Source organism: Carya illinoinensis, chromosome 2 (assembly GCF_018687715.1).
Source record: "Carya illinoinensis cultivar Pawnee chromosome 2, C.illinoinensisPawnee_v1, whole genome shotgun sequence".
Lineage (NCBI taxonomy): Eukaryota > Viridiplantae > Streptophyta > Magnoliopsida > Fagales > Juglandaceae > Carya > Carya illinoinensis.
The window spans coordinates 6016886-6026722 of NC_056753.1; positions in this window are offsets into that span (position 1 = coordinate 6016886).

A 9837-nucleotide genomic window follows, 5' to 3' on the forward strand; every position below is an offset into this window, starting at 1 on the left:
ACATTCAAATAATTCCCAGCCTCTAGCATAGCTCATCTAAACCATTTTCAATTTTTAATATCTAGAAATGGAAAACAAAGACATGTATGTGGGTCATAAAGGTTATAACGTTCTTCGATAACCAATCTTTATTGCCCCTAAAGCACAATTGTTGTTACTAATTGTTGGATTTTAAATAAATCCGAGATTACCAAGATCTCTTGTCAAATCTGTGAAAAAAGTTAACAAGAAAACATACCTTCGATCCCTTGTGATAGATTTCCTATGGAGCTTTAGAGTTTCTACAAAAGAGAATAGAAGTTTGTTTCTATGAAGCAATACTACTCCGTGCCCTTTACGTCTATGTGTCTCTCTTCGTGTCCTGAGCCCCCTTATTTGTCAAAGAAAAGAGAAATGGTCAACAGAACACACATAGAACTCAATGGATTAGTTCTATTTAAGTAGGGTGAGAGTAGGGGCCTCCATGTGTCTATAAAATGGCTTGTCCCATTATGAGCCAAATGATTAAATTATAATGCTAATCCATTATAAATAAATACAACAATCTCCCACTTGGATAGCATTATAGTTAATCACAACATAAACACAAACAAGCATCTCAAAACCAAAAGCTTTGTTCAAAATACCTTCAAGTACAAGCGAGTGAACGATACACCGATAAGACATACGACACATGACCAATAATTGCAATCACGTAACTCAGGCCAATGAGATGCAAGTGCATTATGGAAATAATCAAAAGAGTGACAAACATCCGTTTCCATAAGAAGCCCCAGACACAAATCTAAATGTCTTTAAAGCAATAGGCCTTGTTCCAAATGCAGTTGCAGCACCTAGTCTAGTGACTATATCAACATAATATATGACACTAAACTTATACTCACAACCATCTGACTCAGGCATAGACTAAAATAGATTATCTCTGCTAGATAATAAGCCTTGTCCACAGTGCGCATGACTCAGACTCTGACATGAGACTAATCAATATGTTTCAATACATATAGTATGTCCTGTCCAAAATACGCACAACTCAGGCATGCGACCAAATATAATGTCTCATTAAATAAACAATCGCATTGTCCAAAATACGCGTGACTTAGGCATGAGACTAATCAAAATGTCTCAATACATAAAGTACGCCCTGTCCAAAATGCGCATGACTCAGGCATACATTGAGATTGATATATTTAAAATAGAATATGAGCATAAACAATATAGTCAAACAGTCAATGATCACAAAACTCTCAATAACTAAATACAACAGTAGACTTTAACAATCTTAAATGAGTCACATGTTTCTAAAACAGTTTTGGAGCTAAACCTTTAGTTAGTGGGTCAGCTAACATATGTTCTATGGAAATATACTCAACATAAATACAAGACTCGGCTATTTTCTCTCTGACAAACAAATACTTAATATCAATATTTTTGGAACAAGAAGAATTCCTATTGTTTCGAGAGAAAGCAACTGCTGCAGAATTGTCACAAAATATCTTCAAAGGCCTTGAAATGGTGTTCATAACACCTAGCCCCAAGATAAAGTTCCGTAACCATATAGTTTGACATGTAGCCTCATAACAAGCTACATACTCTGCCTCCATTGTAAAGGAAGTTGTAAGTGTCTATTTGACACTTTTCCAAGAAACAGCTCCTCCTGCCATCATAAAAATATAACCAGAAGTGGATTTCCTATTATCTGAACAACCTGCAAAATCGGCATCAGAATATCCAACTACATCAAGAATGTCAAATCGCCGATATGTAAGCACTAGATCTTTAGTGCCTTGCAAGTACCTATATACTTTCTTTACAGCTTTCCAGTGAGTCAAACCAGGATCACTCAAGTATCTTCCAAGTACACCAACAACATAAGCAATATCATATTGTGTACATACTTGAGCATATATCAAACTACTCACAACTAACAAATAGGGAACCGTTTGCATTTGAGTCCTCTCACTATCATCATGAGGGCATCGAGATTTAGAAAACTTATCACCTTTTACAATAGGTGCTTTCCCAGGAGAACAATAATGGATATTAAAGCTACTTAGAACTTGATCAATGTAGGTTTTCTGAGATAATCCAAGAATATCTTTAGTTCTCTCACAAAAATCTGGATGCTCAAAACATAAGACGCCTCACCAAGATCCTTCATACCAAAATGAGATGACAACATGCGTTTTGCGGCTAGTAATATATCATCAACATAAAGAATAATAAAGATATACTTACTCCCCCTGATCCTTAAATATATGCATTGATCAACAAGATGCTCTTTGAAACCGCAAGAGGTAACAATCTCATCAAACTTCAGGTACCATTGTCTCAATTCCTGCTTAAGCCCATAAATGGACTTGTTAAGCTTAAACACCATGTGTTTCGTTCCTTCCACTTGGAAACCATTTGGTTGTATCATGTACACATCCTCAAATAGATGTCCATTAAGAAAAGCTGTCTTGACATCCATTTGATACAACTCAAGATCAAAATGAGTCACCAATGCCATAATAATTCGAAAAGAATCCTTAGTAGAAACAAGCGAGAAAGTGTCTTTATAATCAATGTCTTCTCTTTAGTTAAAACCCTCAGCAACAAGCCTAGCTTTATACATTTCTACTTGACCTTCAGAATTATACTTGGTCTTAAAAAAGCCATTTGCAACCAATTGGCTTATAGCCACATGGTAGTTCAACTAAGTCTCATACACCGTTTCGACACATCAATGCCATCTCATCATGCATAGTATCCATCCAATATGAAGATTGAGGACTATCAATGGCCTCTTTAAAAGAGGCTGGATCAAGAGACATACCAGTATTGGACTCATGCTCCTGCAAATAGACAATATAATCATTAGAAATTGCTGGTTTACGACTTCTATATGATCTCCTCAAAACAATATCATTTGTTCTCACATCAACATCAGTTATAGTGTCAACATCCTGGTCTTGGACAACAGTACTGGTTTCCTATGTCAATGGTGGTGCAGCCACTAATGGGGGAGTAACCCGAACAGGTATAATAAAACACTCCTCTCTAAATACAACTTCACGTGGCGCTGAACTCCGATTGTCACTAACATCCTCAAAGAAGATGGCTCGATCAGATTCAATAACTCTAATAACATTAAAAGGGCAATAGAATCTAGAGCCTCTTGATCCCACACAATAGCCAACAAAATAACCAATAATGGTCTTAGGATCAAGTTTCTTCTGTTGAGAATTATAAGGCCTTATTTCCACTTTACAGCCCCAAACACGAAAATAATGCAAACTAGGCCTCTTACCTGACCATAACTCATATAAGTTTTAGGAACTAATTTACTTGGTACTTGATTCAAAACATATGCGGCAATTTTCAAAGCCTCACCCCACAAAAATTCAGGCAAAGTGGAATGGTTAAGCATACACCGCATCATATCCATAAGAGTATGATTTCTTCTTTCTGGAATACCATTTTGTTCAGGAGTTTCAAGTATTGTGTACTGAGCCTTGATATCACATGCTTCAAGAAATCTAGCAAAAGGTCCAGGATTTCTAACAGTTTCATCATATCTCCCATAAAACTCACCTCCTCTATATGATTTACTGCTTTGATTTTCTTATTTTTTTTGGAATTCCACAGCAGCCTTAAAAACTTTAAAAGCTTCCGATGAGTCTGATTTTTCTCGAATGAGCTCAATATAACCATAGCGAGAATAATCATCAATAAAGATAATGAAGTATCTATAATTTTCCAAAGCGGCAGGTGAAATGGGACCACAAATATTAGTATGAATTAAATCTAGAATATCCTGACTTCTACTAATATTTTGTTTTCTGGTTTTTGCTAGAAGTTTCCCTTTGATACAAGCAACACAAGTTTCAAAATCAAAAAAATCCAAGTCAACTAGAATGCCATCTTTAATCAACCTCTCCATTCTTTCTCTAGAAATATGACCCAACCTTTTGTGCCACAACATGAAAGAATTCTTATTGGATCTAGTATGTTTAGAACAAACTACAGTATTCACAACAAACACACTAGAAGAAGCAGGATCTAAAGCAAGAAGCAAGTCAATTTTATATAAATCATCATATGAGGTAGCAGTACCAACTACAACATAGTCATAAAAGATTGTAGCCTTTCCATTTCCAAAATGAAAAACATATCCACATTTGTTCAAAACAGAAACAACAATTAGATTTCTTCTTATTGAAGGTATAAAAGCAGTATCAGACAAGTTCAAAACATGTTTAGAAGTCAAAATAAGTCTGACTGTACCAATATGTTCAATTTTAACCTTCACCCCATTGCCCATATTTATTACTAGAGTAATTCTAGGGACAACCGTCCCTGCGGCCCCACCGCGGCTTCTGCTGACGTGGCAGTAAGCCACATCAGCAGATATTATTAAAAAAAAAAAAGAAACGAAACAAAAATGCGGAATGGAGGGAAACACGATTTTCAGATTTTGGAAGCTTAGAAACCGGAGAAAGAAATTAGAAAGGGAGAAAGAAACCAGAGAGAGGAAGATCTCACCAGGGTTTGCGTTCTGTTGTCGTTGTGTGTGTCTTGGTCATCGTCGTGAGTGTCTTTGGTCATCGTCTAGGGTCACCGCCGAATGGTCGTCATCCCAGCTTCCAGATTGATCTGAGTCGCGGCGTCGTGGGTGAGAGAGGTCTGCCATTTTCTTGTATTTTGTCATCACATTCTGCCATTTTCATCTTCCCTAATTTCATCTTCCCCATGAGTTGTTTCTAATATACGTCTTTGGTACGTTTCGCTTAAAAGACAAAAAAAAAAAAACCGACGATTCTCAATTCGTCTTCTTCATCGTCGCACAACCCTTTCAAAGGAAACACCCATTAACTGTGTGTTCTCTCAGTTACATGTAAATTTAAACTCCCAATATTTCTCTGTTGAACCTTTTGACCCATGAGATTTTTCCTCTTAATAACCAACTACTTGACCTCCGAATTCTAGAAAGAAAAAAAGAATCTGATTATTTATATTTCGGTCACTATTTTTCCTCTCGTTTTTGTTTTTCTTCAAAACCAAAACTCTTGGGGCAATCCTGCTAAAATTTCATGATGTATGCCTAGCTTTACATTATGAGTGAGGTTGGTCAGGAGGGATTGAACGTTGTTATGAAGAATTTTACGAGGATTTGCACACACAGTTCTTTTAGTTTGGGGAAATTGTGAATTTTAAGGTTGTTGCTTCTGTCCTAGTGTTGTTTTTGCCCACTCCATTAACATATTCTCACCTCATCTTGGGATATTGTGTTTATTGAGAGTTGGGGTATTTTAGAATTTTTTATTGTAGAAGAATTTGTTCATATTGGTTAATTATTTACAATTAATAATTATGAATTCCATTAGCTGCTTATAGCTATACTGGGAGACTATTTTCTTGTGCTAACTGTGGGTAGTTTGGAGTTCTGGTTTGTCTTAGGATAACAAATGTCAGGTCTTTTTTAAGTGTAGAAATTGCTCGTTCCATTTTGAGAAAATGTCTACATACAATATATGTCACTCCATTAGGTGTGCAGAAGTGCTCGTAAGTCTTGACTCTTTGATCTAAAACAGAAAAGGTTAATTGCATCATGTTTTGATATAAAACTGGGGCAATCAAGACTCAAAATTCAAAAATCTCCTCTGTTTCTCATGGGGAGAAAAATCTATTGCACCTTCTATGAATTCTCTTAATTTTTCATGCACACAATGTCAAATCTCTTTGCTTTTCATGCATGCACTTATTAGTATTGAAACTAATATCCTTTTCAGTTGTGTTGAAAGAATGCAGTCAAACAAGATCTGAGATGTATTGAAAGTCTCATCCAAGAATTTCATTACATTAAAATCTTGAGTCACCAACTTGGATGTGGCCCTAGATGGCTGGTTATTGATGGGATACTTACAGCATAGCTAACCATATATATGACAACTTTGACTTCTAGTAGAAACTGGTCACCATTTTATGATGCAATTACTAGATCCTAGCTTTTGGGATGAATGGATAACAACCGTTGTTATGATTTTTGTAGACTTTAATGTATTTTTTGTGGATTGAATATAATCTAGAGATTTTTTTGTGAATTTAGAGTATTTTTGTAGCTTGAATGTAATCCAGAGATTTTTTATTTTTATGGATGTAATAAATTTTTGTGAATTGAATATAATTTAGGGACTTTTTTTTGTTGTTGTAAATTTAGAGTATTTCTGTAGATTTAATGTATTTTTGTGGCTTGAATTTAATCCAGAGAATTTTTTTATGAATTTAGAATATTTGGCACTTGAATATGGAATTGAGAATTGGATCTGGCAAATGCTCTTTTGTTTCTTTTTGGCAATTTCTTGCTTTTGTCCCCAAAAATGGTATTGGCCTTTTGGCACCATCTCATTTGAGGGACATCAAAACACTTCAATTACTACTTTTATTTTGTAGATTCTGCACATAAAAGAGAATGAAAGTTGAAACAAAGTGTAATACCCTAGTCTTACTATTTGAGTTTTTATGTCATTTTATTTTATTCCTTAAGTTAAATATGTTCATGTAAAGATTTTTTATTATTTTATTTAGATGGGTGTGTTTTTACTTTTATGTGGGTTGTTAAAATAAATTAAGTACATGATTTTAAGACCTTGTAGTATTTTCTCCTTAAATCCTAAAATTTTATGATTTATGAAAGAGCACAAATAATTCCCACCATTGGATTGGTAATTGGAATAGTTATCTTCCTAAATCTAATCCTAACCCTCCATTTCCTTAAGCTTTTAATGACCAAAATTTAACTAAGCCTTCTTCTCTTATGAACCATCGGTCTACACCTAATAGATGAAAGATTTTATCTTCAAACTCATCGGTCTACACCTAATAGATGAAGAATTTTATCTTCAAACTCATCGGTCTAAACCTAATAGATGAAGGATTTTATCTTCAAACCCATCGGTCTACACCTAATAGATGAAGGATTTTATCTTCAAACCCATCGGTCTACACCTAATAGATGAATGATTTTCTCTTCAAACCCATCGGTCTACACCTAATAGATGAAGGATTTTCCTCTTCAAACCCATCGGTGTACACCTAACAAATGAACCCCTTCAAACCCATCGGTCTACACCTAATAAATGAAGAACAAGTCTTCTTCATCTCTCTTTCCATGCTAGCCAACGCCACTTCCCTCTTTTCTTCTCCTCTTCAAGAAATCAAACTCCTCTCATTTTCTTCAAGCTTTGGACCTTCACTTCGCCTCTTGAAAGAATCTAGGAGCTTAAGGTAAATTGTTTAATGTGATTTAATGTGATTTTGGAAGCTAACTAAATTGTTTAGTTTATGTTTTGATGTTATGTTATATATATATATATACATATATGCTCTGTTTTAAGGGATTAAGTATTTATATGGGGATGTTTTAATGTTATGTTTTGTATATATACATATATGCTCTGTTTTAAGGGATTAATTATATATATAAGGCTGTTTTAATGTTCTGTTTTGTGTATATATATAATTATGTTCTGTTTTAAGTGATTAAATGCATATATGGAGTTGTTTTGATGTTATGTTAACTAAATTAACTATTTTTTTATGTTACTCTTGTAAGGATTTGTCGAGAGGGTAGTTAATTGAGGTAACATTAAGGGTAGAAAACGATGTTAGATTTTTAATATTTTAGCCATCGTTAAAAGGGGATCTAAAAGATGTTGGATGAGTTTTAACACACTTATTATTTATTGGATTAGGATTTTCTGAAGTTAAAGGGATTGCAGCAGATCGAGGTAAGTAGCTATGACCATGCGCCCACATCAAGTTCTCTTGTGGAAGAATATTTCTCTATCTCTTTCCAAACGTTCCTCTAATTAAAGAATAAATGAGTTTATATTATGTACAAGCCTTTCTTGGTAGCCCCTGTTAAGTATCCTATTGATTATAATTGATTGTATATATATATGGTAATGCATGCATGTAGTCCCTAAGTCATGAAATTTTTTTATACATGCTTCTTGAAATAACTAATATTTTATTTATATGTAAGCATGACATAAAATGCTATTTTTCAAAATAAAAGCATATTCATCGGACTAAGGAAGATATTGAAAATGTTGATTTCAAAGAAAGAAAATGAATGAATTAATGTATGAAAATATGTAATGGCCACATGAAAGGAAATGATATCAAAGAAATGGGCAGATTGCAATGTCGGGTAAGTAGTATTGGTAGTGCACCCAATGCTGCTCCTTGACAGAAAGGGGTTCCTAACCTGTGGCCACGGGTGGAATCCAGGTCCAATAGAACCGCTAACCCCAACACAAGGGGCGTAATAGTGTGTTGGCCACAAGAAAGTGAAAGATTAAATGAAGTGTATGCATGAAGATATGATATATAAGTATGTATGAAAATAAGAAATAAAGATTTTGCATGAAAGTATGAAGTGAGTATATGCATGATAGTAAGAAGTAAGTGTATGCATGATGTTATAAAGAAAGTATATGTATGGAAGTATTGTCAGAATTAGTATTGGTTTATGGATGCATGTTTTCAAAAGAAACTACTATATGCTTATTGAGTTAACAGCATGATGTACTGCTTACTGAGTATTAGACTCACTTTGTGTTTATGTTTTAAACGTCCAGGTACAGATGAATCTACTGAGGAGCTGAGTATTTCTGAGGAGGGAGGGGCCGATGTTTAGTAGTCCCTTGGTAGTTTGGTTTCTTTTTATGAAAATATGTGTTTCTTATGTTTTAATACTGGACCCCACACGGGGATGTTTTATTGAATTAACTTCTAGACAAGATACCTTCGGGTATAAAGTATATAGTGGGGTAATGGAAACCCCTCCTGCTTTAAGTTAGTTTCCTTTTGTAAAGACTGAAGGGACTGGGTCCCTTTTTGTTTAAAGTAGTTATGTTAAATAAATGGATGACGGACTCTGAGAGTCGTTTGTAAAGGAATGTAAATGTATGTCTATTAGATGTTTCTTTCAGTTAGAAATTAGAATTTATGCGTGATGCGTTCGAATCGTCTCGCATTATCTTTAAAAAAAAATTAATAAAATAATAATACTAATAAAAATATGGGAATTCATATATAAATAAATTTACTTTTATAATAGGAAAAAGAATAGGTACAGGATCACAGTCTCCCTCTTGATAGGGTGGGGTTGTGACACAAAGTAACAGAGGTTGTGGCTTGAATGTAAATTTATTTTCATGAACTCTATTGTTAAAGAACCAATTTGCAATCAGGGTATGCAACGAAGGGCCATAACATTTATAAAAAATAAAATAAAATAAAAAGAAAATAAAGCCTCTCGGTGCTAGGTGAAGGCAAAACGTTTCTGCTCTCAAGTTATAACACCTACACACATTCACAACCTGTGCAAGTTAATAAGCTATACAGCCTAAATGGCAACCACAAAGCCAAAGGCCTAGAGCTAAGGCTGGTAACCTTGGTGCATAATTTTTCAGCTTACTTCCAAATGGTAGCCATTCATATACACACAAATACAAATGCAAAAGTCGATATTTACAACTTTGCAAATTCATGCATTCTATTGTTCTACAACACAAAGCTACACATACTTACAACTTCACAAATTCATGCATTCTATTGTTCTAGAAAACAGAGCTACACATATTTACAACTTGTCATGAAACCAAAACTTGAGCTACACATATTTACAACTCCAAGCTCCAACAAAGTTCGAGACTACATGGTAACATGCAACAAAAAATGCAAAAGCCCAAAGTCATGTGCGTGACCGCCTTATTTCAGCTTCTAGCGCAATCTCCCTCTTCTTGACATCGTCCAGTTTCTTCTTGAGTTCTTTCAGCTTCAAAAACA